Source organism: Morus notabilis, unplaced genomic scaffold (genome assembly GCF_000414095.1).
Source record: "Morus notabilis unplaced genomic scaffold, ASM41409v2 Scaffold78, whole genome shotgun sequence".
NCBI lineage: Eukaryota > Viridiplantae > Streptophyta > Magnoliopsida > Rosales > Moraceae > Morus > Morus notabilis.
Window position 1 is genome coordinate 2473300 of NW_010367622.1, and position 6337 is coordinate 2479636.

At 36.2% G+C, this 6337-nt stretch overlaps 1 non-coding gene across 1 annotated transcript; it reads left to right on the top strand.

Annotated features, from left to right (window-relative positions):
* Positions 1–2478: 2478 nt before the first annotated feature.
* Positions 2479–2585, top strand: LOC112094484. The gene has a single exon (XR_002903559.1). It is a non-coding gene; the product is annotated as a small nucleolar RNA R71 (small nucleolar RNA).
* The last annotated feature ends 3752 nt before the right edge of the window (positions 2586–6337 follow it).

Here is a 6337-nt window from a genome sequence, read left to right on the forward strand (position 1 = left end):
AAAGAAGACACATGGATGATGAGCATTCCACATATAATTACAGTCTGAGCTTCCTGATATGATTATCCAAAAACACACATAAAAAAATGTAAAAAGAAGCAAAGAAAACAGAAAATGAAAATATGGTACAAGAGATGTGAGCAAACTACTTAGGGCTGGTAAACGGGGTCGTCGAAAATAATATTTTCAACCTGGTTCACCCGCTCTAAGTAATTCTTCAGACGCTGGCCATTTACTTTGAAGATTCTTCCATCGGTCGGGTCCTCAACCTCGACAGCGCCATTGGGGAAAATGCGTTTCACTACGAATGGGCCAGTCCACCGCGACCTCAACTTACCGGGGTGGAGATGCAAATGGGAATCATAGAGACGAACCCGTTGATTTGGCTCGAAGTTCTTTCTCATGATCTACTTGTCATGAGCTGCTTTCATTTTTACCTTGATCCTGGAATTGTGCTCTTTCAACATGTTGATCAATTGTTGTTCTTGCAATGCATCAAGGTTAGATGAGATGATTACTGGGAATGTGCCTTCATCTCCCAAGAATGTATGTTTTAAGCCCTCAGGTAGTTGGGTTAGCTTGACTTTTGGAGCCTCATCGGTGGATGATTTCAGTTTTTCTCTTTCTGTTGGGATCTCCTCAAAACATGGTGGCCCAAACTTGGTTCCTCTGTCCTGTGATTCTTTGAAAATGGCTGAAATATTAGCCACCTCATAAGGACTAGAACTCTCATATTCATAATTTTGGAGGAGGTTTTCAAGATCTTCAGAGTTGCTTTGCAGCAGAACCTCCTCCTCGACAAGTGTGTCGATCAAGAATGTTTGGTGACACTCGTTGTCATCACGTGGTTGCTTTCAAATATGAAAAATATTCACCTCAAGGGTCATATTCCCGAAAGATATTTTCATGAGACCATTCCTACAATTGATAAGTGCGTTTGCTGTGGCAAGGAAAGGTCTTCCTAGAATGATGGGAATGGATGACTCCATATTCACCATAGATTGTGTATCCAAGACAAGAAAGTCTACGGGGTAATAAAACTTGTCGACTTGCAACCTAATGTCTTCCACTATTCCCCGTGGTCTCTTAATGGATCAATCGGCCAGTTACAAAACCACAGATTTGGGCTTAATCTCTCCAAGACCCAATTGCTAGTATACCGAATAAGGCATGAGGTTAACACTCGATCCTAGGTCTAGTAACGCTTGGCCGAATTTATATGTCCTGATCTGGCAAGAAATTGTAGGACAACCTGGATCCTTATGCTTCAGCGGTGTCTTCTGCTCAATCACCACACTTACTTGTTCCGTCAAGAATGCAGTTTTCTTGACATGGTGCTTTCTCTTTATGGTGCACGAATCCTTGATAACCTTGGCATAGGCTGGCACTTGCTTGATCACGTGTAGTAAGGGAAGATTGATCTTTAATTGTGTCAAGTGCTCTAGGATCTCACTTTGATTTTTTGGCACTTTCCCAACAGGTCAGAGAGCTTGGGGGAAAGGCACCTTTACCGGAATTTTTATTGGCTCTGCGTTCTCCTAAGCCGATTCTTCATTACTCAAACTGGTTGTACTTGTCGATGGCGTGTCAAAATTCATACCACTTTGAGTAGAGATGGCGTTAACTTCCTTGATATTTTGACCTTTAGAGTTGGAAGTTTGAGCCATGTGTTGTCCTCTCAAATTGGACTGGGCTTGTGATGGAAACTTACCGTGCTCCTGAACGGTTAAAGCTTCTGTCAGCTCTGTGATCTAACTTTTGATTTCCTTGTTCTCTTCCACTAGCTGCGTGAGCATTGAATCAACCTTTTAATTCGTTTTATTTTACGCGTCCATAAAAGCTTTTAGGGTATCCTCTAGAGAATTCTCTTTTGGATGCATGTTATTCTGAGGCGCAAAATATGTCCTTGGTGGTTGAGATTGTTACTCTGATCTCCATTGCCCTCCAGATGATTGTGCATGTTGGTTTGGATCTCTCCAACTGAAGTTTGGGTGGCTTTTCCAACCAGGATTGTAAGTTTCTGAGAAGGGTACATAAGGCTTCTTGTATGTGCCCAATGCATTACACTGCTCCTCGTTTACCCCGTTCATTTCACTGAAAGAGAGACAATCTTAAGCCAGATGGTTCAGTCCACCACAAACGAAACAAGGCTCATGTACATTTGTCCTTGCCACCATGTGAGGTCCTTTACTATCTTTGCTTTTGAGGGCCTCGATTTGCTTCGTCAAAACTTTAACTTCGGCCCTGAGGCTGTCCTCTTCCTTTAATTGATAAACTTCAACTGGTCGGGACCTACTGGTGCTCTTAGTAGCACTCGGTCCAGTCCAAGTATGAGCTTTCTCAGCTAACTCATTCAGGTACTCGATAGCTTCGTCAAGATCCTTTTAGAGAAAATCCCCATTGCACATCATCTTGATAAATTGGCGCTCTCAGATTGTGAGTCCATCATAGAAATAGCTTACGAGGCACCAACTTTCATATCCATGGTGGGGACACAGATTTAATAGATTTTTAAAACGATCCCAAGCTTGATAGAGAGTTTCATCTTCCTTCTGAGTGAAATTCAAAATCTGTCGTTTCAAATTGTTGGTCTGATGGTGTGGGAAATACTTGTTGAAGAATGTCGTCGTCATTTCTTTCCACGTACCAGTAGACCTGGGCCTAAGAGAATACAACCAGCTTTTGGACTTGTCCTTCAGAGAAAAAGGGAAAAACTTCAATCTGGCGGTGTTTGTGGCCTCAGCACAGCTATGAAAGGTGGCCACCACCTCCTTAAACTCCCGGATGTGTACATATGGATTCTCGTTCTCTAACCGATGAAAGGTTGGGAGAAGTGCAATCATGCCCGGCTTGAAATCCGTAGGCGGTGCATTCGGTGGGAACATGATGCAAGATGGGGTGGCCATTCGCGTTGGGTGCAGGTAATCTTGCAACGTCCTTTGCTGAACTTCCTCGTGTTGTGCCATTGCAATAGATTTTGAAGTGCGAATTCCAACGACGAGTGTGAAGACGGAGGCATAGAAGACTAGTCGGATAGAATTTCACTAGGGGTTTCTAAGTCTGGATGTTGAGAAAATCTCTCTAGTTCGTCTCTATACCAATGCATTCACCCTAAGAGGCTCTTTTTTTAATTTTTTTTGTTTTTTTTATTTTTAATCAAAAGAAAAGAAAATAATTACATAGTAACGTAAATTGTAACCACCGAGAGTGCTCCCAAGAAAGACTATAGCTCTTGGCTCAATGAATAGTCTCCTAGACAGAGCAGTGTTCCCACGAAAGATTGGTGGGGCGATGCCCACTTAAGTACCAACTTTCCTAGACAGAACTCCCTCAGATTGTACTTTCCACGTAACCACACAATTGTTCTTAAAATCAATTATTAAATTTTATTGAATAAATTATGAAATGAAATCTAATTAATGGGAACTATTCCTAAAGTCAAAAGCCTAAATCTACCAAATTATGAAATTCTTAAATTAAGAATAGTCAATTAATTACAATCCTAATTATAATCCTAAGAATTAATGTAAACTATAAAAGGAATAATTAAATTAGGCAACAATATAATAGTTAACATTAAATTATACAAATAGAGAAACAAAATAAAATCCTAACTTATAAAAAAAAGTAAAAGATTACAAAAATCAAGTCACAATTAATTCTAAAACTAGAAAGGGAAATAGAATCAACACTAAAAGCAAATCCTAAATTATCTTTCAAAACTAAGGAAATTACATAAAAAGAAATTGAATGAAAAGATTTTTTTTTTTTTATAAACGTGTGTAAAGAAACAGAATGAAGGAGAAAAAGGAAATGAAGAGAAAAGGAAAGAAAAAAAATCAAAAGTAAACTTTTTTTTAATCTGATGAAGCAATAAACGAATACAAAAAAGAATAAAAATAAAAATAAAGCAAGAAAGAAACCGTAAGAATAAAGTGTAAGATTTTTTTTGTGTAAAACAAAAACGGGAAAAGAAAAACAAAAAGGGTGCAGCAAACAAAACTACTATTGCACACACAAACCGTCAAACAAAAATGAGACCAATATTCAATTAAAAAAATGAGATTCACAGATTAATGACGGAGAGAAAGAAAAGAAATGTGTACTTACCTATTTAACTAAAAATCTACTGATCAGTCTTGCTAATAGCACCTTCCCGATAACAATGCTAAAATTTGATTAACGCTCAAAAGTGATGGTCACAAACGGTCAATTCTAGCACAGAATGACAGTCGTATCTATAGAGAGATAACAAAATAATAAGAAAGATTAGCAGAATGAGAGCGTTAGAGAAAAATAAATAATAACTAAATTAAAGAAAAAGAAGAGCTTTTGAGACTTTTTGTTGCAAATAAAATAAAAAGGAGAAAATTATGGAGGAAATATAGTAGTAAAAATGGTAAGGGTCAAGAATCCCTAATGTTTCATTCACCAATTGAAGTTTTCATCCACAAAATAAAAAGATTAAATAAATTAAAATCTCTATGTTGACTCCGAAAATATTATTATTACAAGTTATCTAAAATCGACAATATATCAATTTGATAATATTAGAGTAAAAGACAATTTATAAAATAATTTGAATAACAAAACAATGCGTGACAGAATTACATAAGAAAAGCGTGACTGAACTTATATAAAAATTGGCACACAATATTTTGAAAAGTAAATAAAAGTTAGATGAGATTTAATTCATTCGGATGTTGAACTCTACAACACAAGGAATCAAAAGCCCAAATTGGGCCAGTAACAAAAGTTCATCTCTAACCTCACCAAGAGAACTCTAGCCTAACTTGCAAAACATTCTCACAAGTTCTAGAGAGAAAATATGAGACTGACAGCAAGACGACAGGATACTGAATATTAAAAGCTTCTTAAAAACCTTAAGCTAATCCCATATTTATAGTATTCAGAGGTTGCCTGTCAAATAAGAAAACAAATAATAAAAATAGAAAATTACAAAAGAAAATGAAACAAAATAAAATTACACATAAATTAGGAGAAATCATATATATGATTTGGGGAAGAAATCTTGCCAGTTTACTCTGATTTTGAAGGAGAAATTCGGACTCAGCACTCAGTGGACACGTGTAGCAACGAGATTGGCAGTGAGGAGAAAACGCGCCACGTGTCGCACGCGGATTGGTTGGAGTGTGCTGGCAAAAAAGATAGCTGGGGTCCGCGGAGAACAGCTGTCACACATGGAGAAGAAGGCAGGCTGGCAGCTATCATGTGGGACCCACACTGAAACAGATTGAAACGCGTTGTAGGTTGCTCGTCGAAGAAACGTGCCTTCATGGTTAGGCTGTGCTGGCAACGCAATATAACTTTTAAGGGAGTTTCCCTAGTAGGAACCAAAAAAAAATGAACTACAAGGTAGTTCACAAATTTTCAATCATCAATCTGTACTATAAACTGTCTGTTCTGCATATTTTTTAAAATTAATGTGATTTTTACCAGATTTAACTGTTAGAAACTGGTACTACTAGTAGAAAGACTTACCAGAAAAAGTATAAGCCTATGAGATAAATGTTTTGTATTATGACTCTGACAATGTACTGCTTAAATTTGGGATTAAAGTTTCTTTACGGTAAATTCACACATTGAGATGTAGAGTTTTCTTGTTCATTTCACATATTCAAATTTTAAATTCCAGTTTTGCTACAGTTAAAAGCTCTCACAAAAAGTCACATCTAACTCAATAGAAATTTTAAGGAAGTTTCTCTAGTAGGAACAAAAAAAATGAACTACAACGTAGTTTTCTTTTTTTCAATCATCAAACTGTATTATAAATTGTCTGTTCTGTATACTTTTTAAATTAATGTGATTTTGACTAGATCTAGCAGTTAGAAACTGGTACTACTAATAGAAAGACTTAACATAAAAAGTATAAGACTATGAGATGAATATTGTGTATTATGACTCTAACAATGTAATGCTTAAATTTGCGATTAAAGATTCTTTACGGTAAATTCACACATTGAGATGTAGGGTTTTCTTGTTCATTTCACATATTTGAATTATTAATTCCAATTTTACTACAGTTAAAAACTCTTACAAAAAGTTACATCTAAATGAATATAACATTTAAGGGAGTTTTCCTTAGTGGGAACAAAATAAAATGAACTACAAGGTAGTTCTCTATTTTTCAATCATCAATTTGAATTATAAATTGTCTATTCTGCATACTTTTTTAAATTAATGTGATTTTCACTAGATCTAACTGTTAGAAACTGGTACTACTAAAAGAAACACCTACTGGAGATAGTATAAGATTATGAGATAAATGTTATGTATTATGACTCTCACATTGTAATGCTTAAATTTGTGATTAATG